The sequence below is a fragment of the Mus musculus genome, chromosome 2 (genome assembly GCF_000001635.26).
Source record: "Mus musculus strain C57BL/6J chromosome 2, GRCm38.p6 C57BL/6J".
Taxonomy (NCBI): domain Eukaryota; kingdom Metazoa; phylum Chordata; class Mammalia; order Rodentia; family Muridae; genus Mus; species Mus musculus.
In genome coordinates this window covers 146,976,162-146,989,306 of record NC_000068.7, presented here as the reverse complement: position 1 = coordinate 146,989,306, position 13,145 = coordinate 146,976,162, and positions in this window count along the sequence as shown.

Below are 13,145 nucleotides of genomic sequence, written 5' to 3'. Positions count from 1 at the left end.
AGTTTGTCTCGCCTCATCCTAAATCATGACACCTCACAAAAGTTTCCTCTGTTTGTTTCGTTTTGAAACAGGATCTCACTCAATATTCCAGGCTGTCTTAAATCACAGTCATCTTTCTACTTCAGCCTTCCAAGTGCTAGGATTACAGACCTGAGCAATCAGGTCTGGCTGGGAAGTCTCCTCTGTTTCTTTTGTTGTTTGTTTAAATGTGTCATTTTAATTGTGTGTGTCTGAGTGGAGGTATGTACACAAATGCTGGTGCCCATGGAGGCCAGAGACACTGGATCCTAACTGAAGCTGGAGTCACAACTGCCTGACATGAGTTCTGGGATCTAAACGTGGGTCCTCTGGAAGTCCAGGACATGTGTTAAGTTCTGAACTATCTCTCCATCTTGTTTTCTTTTGTTCTTACGATAGAGACTCACTGCATATCTCTAGCAGGCCTGGAACTTACTATGTACATCAGGCTGGCCTTAAATTCACAGAGCTCTGCCTGCCTCTGCCTCTGCCTCTGCCTCTGCCTCTGCCTCTGCCTCTGCCTCTCTGCCTCTGCCTCTGCCTCTGCCTCTGCCTCTGCCTCTGCCTCTGCCTCTGCCTCTGCCTCTCTGCCTCTGCCTCTGCCTCCTCTGCCTCTGCCTCTGCCTCTGCCTCTGCCTCTGCCTCTGCCTCTGCCTCTGCCTCTGCCTCCTCTGCCTCTGCCTCCTCTGCCTCTGCCTCCTCTGCCTCTGCCTCCTCTGCCTCTGCCTCCTCTGCCTCTGCCTCTGCCTCTGCCTCTGCCTCTGCCTCCTCTGCCTCTGCCTCCTCTGCCTCTGCCTCCTCTGCCTCTGCCTCCTCTGCCTCTGCCTCTGCCTCTGCCTCTGCCTCTGCCTCTGCCTCCTCTGCCTCTGCCTCCTCTGCCTCTGCCTCCTCTGCCTCTGCCTCTGCCTCTGCCTCTGCCTCTGCCTCTGCCTCTGCCTCTGCCTCTGCCTCTGCCTGCTACAATTAAAGCTGTGTGCCACCATACCTGAGCCCTGTTTCTTCTTCAGGGAATACGATACCCTCTTTTGGCCTGTACATGTATGTACATAGTGCATAGACAAACACTCAGGCAAAACACACATACACAAAAATTAAAAAGAAATACATCTTTTTTAAAAAGGAGGTACAGGCATTACTTAGGTATAGTTACATACATTAAAATGTGCTTTAATGTAGGGCTCAGTAAGTTTGAGACAGGACATGAATATACTTGGAAGTCATCACTAGTCAAGATGTAAAATAATCCCATCTCCCCACAAATGCGCCTTGAGCTCTCTGATCACTCCTGGAATGGAGCAATCACTGAGCTGAGTTTTGGGGTATAGATTAGATTTTTTCCTAGATTTTAATCTAAAAGAAATCACCCACTTATGGTCTTTATCTGGCTTATTATAACTGTGTGATGTTTTTGAAATCCATCTATAATTACATAAATCAGTTTTATATTTTAATTGTTGTGTAGCATGCTAGAAGTTGTTTTCACATAGCCTGATAGGGAGTTTCATTTCTGTTTCTGTGATTTAAACAAACAAACAAACAAACAAACAAGCAAACAAATAATCCATAACAACAACAATAAATAATAGGAACAACAATAAACTAAACCATAACAAAAATAACTTAGTAGAGAAGGGGCATGACTTCATCTTACAATTCCTGATTACAGTCCATCATTGTGAGGAACTCAAGGCAGGAACTTCAAAAAGCAGGTCACATCACATCCATAGTCAAGAGCACGGAGAATTGAATGTACACTTGCTCACTTGCCTGCTTGTGCACAGTTTTCTCCCCTCACAGTTCAAGAATCCCTTCCTAGGGAGTGGTGCTCCCCACAGTAGGGTGGATCTTCACTGGTCAGCTAATTAAAACAATCCCTTAAAGACATATCCACAGACTAACCCAATATAGATAATTGTTTTAGTTGGGGTTTTATTACCTTGAACAGACACCATGACCAAGGCAACACTTATAAGGGCAACATTTAATTGGGATTGGCTTACAGGTTTAGAGGTATAGTACACTGTCATCAAGACAGGAACATGGCAGTGTCCAGGCAGATGTGGAACTGGAGGAGTCAAGAGTTCTACATCTTCATCTGAAGGCTGCTAGGAGAAGACTGGCTTCCAGGCAGCTAGGATGAGGGTCTTAAAGCCCATACCCACAGGAACACTCCAACAGGGCCACACCTTGTAATAGTGCCACTCTCTGAGCATATGCAAACCATCACAATAATCCTTTAGTGAAACTCTCTTCCCAGATTTTAGGTTGAGTCAGGTTGACAAATCTAACCATAAAATGGAGGCTTAGGGTATTTCTAGTTTTGTGGATTAAAACTGTTACTGGGGAAAGTGAGGTTTCCTATTGGGCTTTTAGTCTCATTAATAATAATAATAATAATAATAATAATAATAATAATAATAAGTTCATAACTAGCTTAGAAGAAATCTCAGTGACAAATTTATTAGCCTTCCAGAGGAAAACAACAGATTATGCACACTCTAAATCTTGGTAGCTGTCTAGAGGATGAGGATGGAGGGAAGAAAATGAGAAAGCCAAACCTTTCCAGTGGAGCAACTGCACAGCATAAAAGGAGGGGAGAGGGCTTCAGATAAAGTGTGAGAAAGATAAGAGTGCCTGAGAAAGCATGCTTGAGCTTTTGGCTGGTATCCCAAAGAAAAAGAGATAAAAGAAAAAGAAAACTTTAAACAGGCAAACTCTGCAGTGCCACATGGATGGAAGCTCTGCCAACAACTGCCTGGAGGGAGAGGCTTCTGGAAAGGACCAGCTCATTATCCAGGAGAGGGATAATTAGTCCTGCCTCCTTTAGCCTGTTTTTAGGTGCTGAGGAGTAGATGTGGTCTGGCGATTTTCAAAGTCACCACTATTAACTCTTAAAACCAGGAGACAATGGGATATAATGTTTTGAGTAGCTTAGAATGTCAGGTCTCTACCCAGGGCTGGAGGTAGAATAAGATTCTACTGACCAGGAGGAAGTAGCTTTGCCTTAGTAAACCTCTATGAAGCCTAGACAGGTCCATACTTCTATGGTGATTTAAATTCTAAGAAGGAGCAAAGTCGGTATTTACCTTTCTGGAGTTACCAGGTGGGGAAATGGAAGGTAGAGTCCAAAGCTGATGATGAGGAAGAGGGGTACAGCCAGAACTATTTTCCTGTTAAAGCCCTAAAGTCATACAAGAACCAGATCATGGGCCAAAGCCCCCACATACTTTCGGCATTCCTGGTCTCCAGTCAGAACAGGACTGAGGACATGTCTGTCTTCAGACCAAAGGCATGAATCAAGCAAGGCCCACATTCCTAAACTGCCTGCCTCATTTTTATCTTCTCTTCTCATTGTTCCCCCTTTGAACAGATAACCCTGACTGCCATGTGGGAATTAGATGGTGACAGGTCTGGATTTCTCTTGCTAGGCAGAGTTGTTGGGTGTGCTGGTTGGAATGCCTGTCCACTGAGCCCATCTAAGCATCCTTGGAAGGGCATAGGCAGTTTAATTTGAATAAAACTCAGCTGAGTTGAGAAAAGGAAGTCCTTAACTGGTGCTTAGACAGAGATATGGGGAAGAAGAGTCAAAGCAAGGAGAGTGGGGACTACATTTACATTGAGTATGTTGTGGTGCAGAAAATTTAGGGTTCCCTAGACTTTCAAGCCTTGGGGGGAAATCAAGAGGACCCAGATGGTTGGAGTTAGGTTGTTACAGGACCATCTGAGTGGGAAACTGGCTGTAATATGAGGAAATAAAGCTAAACAGTGTTAAGTGCACATGGTCAAAAGATTAATAGAATCATTATTTAAACTATAACAGGCATAACCCATTTCCACACAAGAGTCCAGGGTGCTGGTTCCAAGGCGTTTGGTGTGGCTTTGGCCTAGTTTTGTTGGAAATATTAGCAGAATTACCAGAAAAGTTACAAGCATCATTTTGTTTACAGTTAGGAAGGGCACGAGAGTCATTAGTCTGAGTCCGTCTGGGGAGGCTGGTAACTACCTGGCATGTCAGCAGCCCATGCTTGGGGTCTACTGGAGAACCCTTTAAGACCTAGATTGTCTTTTTAAAAGTCTAGTTTAGAGCTTGTTTGTTTTATATTCTTACCAATAATTTTAATCTTTGCTTATTTCTGTTTTTAAAACCACGTACGTAGCCAAAACTAAACTTGTTTTGTTTTGTTTTATTAAGGGCATTTAGGGCCTGATCCTCAGGGTCACTTGGATGTGGTAAGCACCTCTGGCTCCTTTAATCTTTCATTTGTCAGTTGTGCCATCTGCTGGGATGAGTCAAGCCCTTCTTGTAGGGAACATTCCTCTCAGGGTTGTCTCTCTTCTTTGCAGAACAAACACTGGGTATAAAAGTGGTTTTCAACCTCCCTAATGCTGCAACCCTTTAATTCAGCTCTTCATGTTGTGACTCCAGCCACAAAATTATTTTTATTACTACTTCATAACTGTAATTTTGCTACTGTTATGAATGACAACGTAAATATAGGTGTTTTTCGATGGTCTTAAGGGTCATCATTTGACCCCCAAATGGGTCATAACCCACAGACTGAGAACAGCTGGGTTACAGTCTCCTATCTGCATCTCAACACCAGTCTCCCTGATCAAGAGGACAGAACCTAGTTAGAGCTGCATTACAGGATCTTGCAAGACATGCACTGTGGTTCCCTGGGACCTCCTTGACCTTGGAGAGCAAGGACCAAAAACATTGGCTGTCCTTTCTGTCCTTCTGTTCATATTAGTTTAGGCCTTTAAGTATGGCTACAAAAACAGCCAGATTGTTAGTCTCACAGCAGCATTGAAGAATAAATTACACCTTAAAAATTAGTTGTTATATAATGCTTAAAGCTTGCTGAAAACACTGTTAAGTAAACCTGACTTAGGATTCAGTGCTTACTAAGAAACCTGACACACTTGGTACGAACTATAAACAACTATGCTGATAAAGCATAAAATCTTAAAAAGGGTATTATTTAAAGAAAGCTGAAAGCACAGAACTAAGTCTTTGGTTTCAATCTTTAGATTCCAAGAATGACAGAGTGTAAAAGTTTACCCCACAGGTGAGGACAATTGTCCATGAAAGCTAAAGTTATACTCTGAAGAAGAAGACATTTTTGTCCTGAGAGCCAGTCTGTTTTTCCAAGCAACAGAAATATCTGTTGGCTACTTGTGAATGGAAGTGTCTGAGTCTCTGTGAACTGTGTTAGCATGTCTTTGTCTCAGACACCTAGGAATAATGGTTGCATGGAAGAAATACATTGAACCTTATAAGAACTACTAGACTGGTTTCAGAAGGACTTGAGGCATTTTTTTCTTTTTTTTTCTTTTTCCATTTTTTATTAGGTATTTAGCTCATTTACATTTCCAATGCTATACCAAAAGTCCCCCATACTCACCCACCCCCACCCCCCTACCCACCCACTCCCCCTTTTTGGCCCTGGCGTTCCCCTGTACTGGGGCATATACAGTTTGCGTGTCCAATGGGCCTCTCTTTCCAGTGATGGCCGATTAGGCCATCTTTTGATACATATGCAGCTAGAGTCAAGAGCTCTGGGGTACTGGTTAGTTCATAATGTTGTTCCACCTATAGGGTTGCAGATCCCTTTAGCTCCTTGGGTACTTTCTCTAGCTCCCCCATTGGGAGCCCTGTGATCCATCCATTAGCTGACTGTGAACATCCACTTCTGTGTTTGCTAGGCCCTGGCATAGTCTCACAAGAGACAGCTACATCTGGGTCCTTTTGATAAAATCTTGCTGGTGTATGCAATGGTGTCAGCGTTTGGAAGCTGATTATGGGGTGGATCCCTGGATATGGCAGACTCCACATGGTCCATCCTTTCGTCTCAGCTCCAAACTTTGTCTCTGTAACTCCTGAGGCATTTTTTTCTACATGTGATGCTTCATATTTCTAAGGACATCATTACCACTATTTTCAGGAAACATGAAAGTTGGTTTCTCTAGGGTTGAATTTGTAGTGCTTTGCTCAGCTTTGGCTGTCCCCCATCTACTTCCCTTTTCAGATTCTATCCTCCATTTGAGCTTACTCCCTTAACTCATACATTGTTGACTACTTGCTGGCCCGTGGCTGAGCCATACCTCAATGACAGTGCTTCCATTAGCTATATTGCTGCCCATGTGGTCATGACACACAATTACCAGCCACAGGGATCAGTAGAGTTCAATAGGGCCAGTGCTGGACACATTGATGGAGGTGTAACTCACCATGTTCTCTGTTTTGGGAAACATTAAAAAAAAAATGAACCAGCCAACTCTCCTCTGGGTCAGCTTCCATGCTCCTGCTGGCCTGCCAACTCTCTGGCTATGCCCCGATCACAGGGCTCCCACTGGGCCATCCTTCCCTTGCAGGGGGGCAAGTTCCTATCACTACCACGCAATGCCCTATGCACCCCATGGTCAGCCATCTCATAACAATACCCAGTACCCTGGTAGAATCATGATTCTTAATGCTTAATTAACCAATCAGATTCATGTATTTAGTCTTTAGAGATTCAGTTGGTAAATATTCAATTAGTATCTACTATATATAAAGCTTTGAGGAGTGGGAGCAGGGTTTTCAAATATGCAGCATCTCTGCCTGATGAGACTCACTGCAATACTTAAATGGGAGATCCTAGCAGATTACTGGATTACTGTCAGAGAGCCTTAGGTGACTGTGGTGGTTTGAATTTGCTTGGCCCATGGGAGGTGGCACTATTAGGAAGTGTGACTTTGCTGGAGTAGATGTGGCCCTGTTGGAGGAAGTGCATTTCTGTGGGGGTGAGCTTTGAAGCTCTGCCCAGTCGGGAAAAAGTCTGTTTCTCCTGGCTGCAGTCAGGTCAAGCTGTAGAACTCTCAACTCCTTCTCAAGCATCATGTCTTCCCAGATGCTGCCACGCTTCCTGTCATGATGATAATGGACTGAACCTCTGAAACTGTAAGCCAGCTCCAGTTAAGTATTTGCCTTTACAAGAGTTGCTTGGGTGTCTCTTCACAACAATGAAAACCCAACCTAAGACAGTGACTAAGTACACTGATGCAATTTTAGCTGAAATACAAACTAGAAAATTGGATTGTATGACCGACCCATGATTATTATGGAGAGGAGACAGCCAACTGTAGCCTATCCTGTCATGTTATTCATCTAGCAAGTAATTATAAATCATCTTTTTGGTAATGCCAAATAGGCATGAAGTCTAGACCTATTACCAAGTCATCACAGGTGAGATTTGGATTCATAAAATCTGGGCTCAATTTGTTATGTCTTTAAGGTAATACTGAAAACAAGGTAAGTGGAAAACAAGGATGGGTGAGAAAAAGATGTCTATTTTAAAAACTACCAATAGCCATTTTTGCTTAGTAATATGATGATATCAATTTGAAGCCTAAAACTCTAATAATTTAATGCCATTTGTCATTTTTGCTGTCTCTCTAAACTGATATACACTGTCCCATGAATCTCTATACTTTCCTGAAATGAATCTTCCACATGAAACAGTGTGCTTCCTTGTCCCAATGTGGGTCTCTTAAATAGAGTCATTCAAGAAACTTGAATAAGAACTAAAACACTGGCCTGAACACTTGTATTATGCAAAAGCAAGTCATTATCTGGCTTGTGCTGCACAATGCAGGAGCGCCTCACACTCCAGAGTTTAGAGGAGCACAAAAGGAGAATGCCTGAAATTAATTAGTACTCTCAGCTTGCGACAAAGATAAGGATCCAGAAGCTTTGCCTGCAGTGAGTGGCAGGAACATGTTTCTGTGTTCCTATCATGGGATCAGTTGTTGAGTGAGAGCTGGCTTAGAAATCTTTACCTTTACAGAGAGCACATTGGTAGAAGGGGTTGAGGGTGGGGCGTGATGACACTGAACAGCCAAGAACACATTTTACATGGCTGATCCTACCACCAAATCAAATCCAATCATCCAAAACTAATAATAATAATAATAATGTATACATAAATTAACCAAGTCCTTTCCATTTGGTACAAGGAGTGAGCTTTACACTGACCATGCCATTCAGTCTCATTAAATTTCTAACCAGCAGCAGGGGCATACTATAATACAACTTCCTGACGCTGCATGGGATGTGAGGCAGAGCCCTGTCTCAGGACCCAGATAGCATGGTCTGATTTTAAAACCTACTTCTGTGAGCCCTGTAACAAGCTCCTTTGCATCTGTTAGATTCCCACAGCCCTCAAAAATGGAAGAGGTAAACCAATTTGTCTCCAAAGACCCTTCTAGATCTGGAGGCCCAAGGGAGACCCTCTTTCATTTGTGTCATTTGAATGTGACACCTGTAACCTGCATTTAGTTCTGTTAGGAAGGAGGATAGTTACAGGAAGTATAGAACAACAGGTTCCCCCAAATAGGACATAAGGAACACTGGGTAGACCAGCTCAATAGCCTGAAAGAGGATGTATATCTAATGGTGGTGATCAATTCCAGCCGGGCCAGCTTAGGGCTTCAAAAACAAGATGTAAGGGACAGTGGGTGATAGTAGCCCATGCTACCTAGGTTAGCTTAAAGCATCTTCAAGACAAAGTCTACAGGGAAGCACATGGCAAAGTGTTGTTACCCCTTTCCCGAGTAGTTTTCAACTTTAGGGATACTTAACCTCTCTCTCTATTATTGTATCATATTATTGTGTGTTTTAAAACAAACTGAATTCTGGGGAAAGTGGGCTTCTGGGAAAAGCATGTTCTTCTCCCCAAAGCGCTGATGCTGAATGAAATGGGGGTGGGGGTGGGGGAAATAACAGGAAAAGGTATAATCCCAAAGACTGCCAGGCCTCAGCAGATGCTACTCTGTCCAGCCCGCTCCTTTTCAGAAGTGTTTCCTTAGTGTGTGTGGTTTGGGGGGGGGGAGTTCCTGTGCCCCACCCCTACTGAGGAGCTAACAGCAATTGGCTGTCATTAAAAAAGAAGAGGACCTGAACTTGGAAGAGAGTTTTCTTGAGGAGAGTAGAAGGGGAGAAGTAGAGGTGGTGTGGGTGTGACCAAGATGCAGTGTAAAACTGTACAAAAAATTTCAAAGAAAATAGAGTATATGCCTGCGTCCTTAGTTAAACCCTCGACTATTTGATATACTGCTATGTTCTGTCTGAATACATTTAGGAGCCCAAGAACCAAGACCATTGGGGTTGAGAGTAAGGAAACTAGAGATTTTCTATTGGGCAATTTTCCTGCAGATCAATATAAAGATGAACTTTCATAAAATAATATTGTTTAGATGAACTAATGATTTTATAGAATTCCTCATTTGATTTAAATAGTTTTAGGAAGTTAGGGTAGTTGATAGAAAGTTATGATAAGTTGTTTTTTTGGAAAGATATAACAAAGTTAGAATTAAGAGCAGAATATGTCCCCTCCCATGTAGAACACTGAGGGCTGCATAGGTTACACAAAGCACAGAGTGAGCTCTCATGGGTTACAAGCACTTAATTATAGTTGCAAGAGAAAAATAGGCTTGGGACAAGTTAACAGACAAAGAAAACATTCATTCTAGGTTGGGTCTGAGTTCCTGGATCTTGTGACTAAAGGGTTACAGCATTAACAAGGTTGAGAACCACTGGGCTATACAGATGTGGGGACAAAGAAACAGGTTGTAGATAAAGATGGCAAATATCTGGCTTCTTCCTCATCCTCTTTACATGAGACAAAGACCTTGTTTGTGTGCTTTTTCTCCTGTCGTTTAATTTACCAACCCCAAATTAGGAGAGGGGAACCCATTCCAGGCCACGAAAAACACTTAAAACACCCAGCCTTCCAGGGGGAGAAATGGGTTTTGATCTCCAAGATCCTCTGCTCTCTGCAGGGAGTCAGAGAATTGGTCTGACACTCAGGTAATAATCAGTATGTGTTGATCATACATTCTTCAAGGGTGATCTGTGCACAGTCTGGATTTTAGATTTTGGCAAATCAAATATTTTCTGTCAAACATTATTGCTATGTTAGGAGCCCTACCATCTGTTGTTTCTCTTGATCTAGGGATGTGGCCATAGGTTTCAGGGTGCACCATGAAAAGACAGGGTTATGAGTAAAGAGTAAATAATTCTATTATGAATATAAGAATAAGGAGTGACAGAGACAAAGTTTGGAGCTGAGTCGAAAGAATGGACCATCCAGAGACTGCCCCACCCGGGGATCCATCCCATGATTGACTCTACCTCAAAGTGTTTCTCATTCATGTTACCTCCCTCTCCATCTCTCTCCCTCGGTCCCTTCCTTGCCCTCTGTCCTCTCTATTATTCCCTCCTTCCCATCTCTCCTTCCCTCTTTCCATCCTTCCCTTTGTTCCTTAGAATCCATTGACTGTGCTGTAAAGGAAGTCAGGAAGCCACAAGGAGAAGCCAGGTGCAGATAGATGCTCTTGCTGACAGCTTGCTATACTTTGGTTCTGAAATCCCGCAGAGATCCATGTGTTAAATGTTTAACAGCCAGTCCATAGCACTATCGGAAGGTGCTATAACTCTTATGAGGTGGGGCCTACATGGAAGAAATTAGGTCTCTGGAGAATGTGCCTTTGAAAAGGATGTTGAAATGCTGTCCCTTCCTGTCTCTCTCTCTGTCCACCACAACCTTCTCCATTACATGTTCCTACCATGACATACAGCCATAGGCCCAAAGCAATAGGACCAAGTACCATGCTGTTGGTAACTCTGAAACCATGAGGCAAAATAAAACCCTCTTCTTTGTAAGCTGATTGTTTCAGGTATTTTGCTACAGTGGTGAGAAGCTGACTAATGCACAGTAGCCAATAGCCAAAATCCTGAGAGAGAGTCATCACAAAGTCCCAGGGCCCTTAAGATTTTCAGCTGAGGCCCCAGGCATCGTAGACTTCAGTCTCCACTGTATCCTGTCAGAGTTCATCTTCCACAAGACTCCTAAGATATAGTTGTTTTTTAATAAATCAGTTTGAGGGCAATTTACTTTTCAGAAATAGGAAACAGAAACAGAACATTTTCAGCATTCTAGAAAGTTCTTCTGGGCCCCTTTCAGTTAGGTCCTCTGGCAGCTCTTCCTTTTTCTTCTACTAGCACAGTTTAATTCTAAAGATTTCAGAGAAGAGAGATTAGCTGAACCAAATACATTTTATTAGTCAGCTTTGAAGAGTATGGAGGCAGTTGGTCCATGCAAAGTACCCTGAGACAAAAGCAGAGACAACATCTAAATATCCATGAGATGGAGGAGAGGCAACATCCGAAGCACAGGCTACAGATGGGAAAGTGACTGGTGAGCACAAAATAAACACCAACATCAACCTCTGGCCTCCAGGAGTATGCACACACACCCCTACACATGTGAAAATGCACACGCCACACAGACGTGCATATGCAAAGGAATAGGGGGGAAAGAACAACTGAAGAAAACTCAACCTGAAACACTGGGAATGGATCATGTGATAAATTAAACAAAAGCTCAATAGAAAGCCTTACCAACAGGACTGAGGAGAGGGAAGACTGCCCAAGAATGGCACAGTGGAGGAATTGATATAGTCCATTAAAGGCGCTGATAAACATTTCAAACACATGAACAGAACATGTGAGATCTTTGGGCTATCGCAAAAAGGCCAAATTCACAATTATAGTCACAGAAGGAGAAGACCACACTAAAAGCATTAAAAAAACAAAAACAAAAAAAAACCCCAAACACTCAATCTTCATGGCCATTGATTGAAAGCCACAAGGACAGTATTGTTCATGCTGAGTAACTGGATCCTTGAAGAACCTCTCAGCCTGGTAGGTTCATGCTGAGTTCATGTTCATGCTGAGTAACTGGATCCTCTCAGCCTGGTAGGTCTATGCAACCCAGACCTGGAATGAACTGGAATAATGTGGTCTACATTTTGAGGTGATGTTCTGTGTGATCTTGGGGTCCATTCTGGCTGTCTTCCTAGCTCCTGGCTTGGGCTGTCACCCCCACTTCAGTTTGCTGGCACTTCCATCCTCAGGTATTGCTTTCACAAAGAGACAGGCCCCTCCCTTATGGCGTGAGAACATTCTCACCACTTACTGGAAAGATGATGTGCTAAGGTGGCTCATCCACACCCAAGGTGACTCAGCTCGAAGCTGTCCTCTTGTGGAGCTGGGGCCTTTTGTGATTCAGCCCAAAGGCTATGTCCTTATCTAAGCTTGAAATTTTCTATTCACAGGTAATCTGTTAATGTCTTCAGATGGGAGACAATGTGCCCAAGTGTTAGGATTCCGGTATACACTTTTCTGGTCCTGAACCTGAACATTTAATCACTATGTGGCTCAGCCACTCTGGGGATGCTCCTCTTTCAATACTGAGCACATGGTGTAGCAGACAGTCAGTTGCCCAGCAAAATTCCTTCCTCTTCTCAGCAGCATGTGTCCAGATGAGGATGGTTTTCAGACAGATTTTAAGTAAGCTATAGCTACTTGACAGAATGCAAGAAGGAACTCTCCTTCCTCTGACACCTACTCTTACTGCCTTATAGCCCAGCTTGGCAACTGTCCTAGAGTTTCCATTGCTGTGAACAGATCCCATGACCAAGGCAGCTCTTAGAAAGGACAACATTTAATTAGGGCTAGCATACAGGTTCAAAGGTTCAGTCCATTATCATCAAGGCAGGAAGCATGCTAGCATCCAGGCAGATATGGTGCTGGAGAAGGAGCTGAGAGTTCTACATCTTGATCCAACTGCATCCAGGAGATGCACTGGGCATAGCTTCAAAGCCCATCCCCCCAGTGATGCACGTCCTCTAACAAGGCCACACCCACTCCAACAAGGCTACACCTCCTAATAGCACCACTTCCTGGGCCAAACATATTCAAACTATCACAGTATCATAGACCAGTATGGTATCCTGGTGGTGCTAGAAGAACAAAATGGAAAGAACTCTGACTTCTGAGTTCTAAAGTCTTCCTAAACCAAGTGTACAGAGCCAGCCACCTGCTAACCCTAGGACTAATCTGTGGTTAGAGAATAAACTTCAGTATTCCCTGAGTCACACTGTATTTGGTTGCCCATTTGTCCCAACAGCTGAAACACCATTTTAAAAAATTCACATTCAGTTGATCTATTCTTCTTTTCGCCATGAACAGACAAGTCCATGGAAGCAGAGAGCAAATCCATCTTTCTATGTCTGGCCTGTAG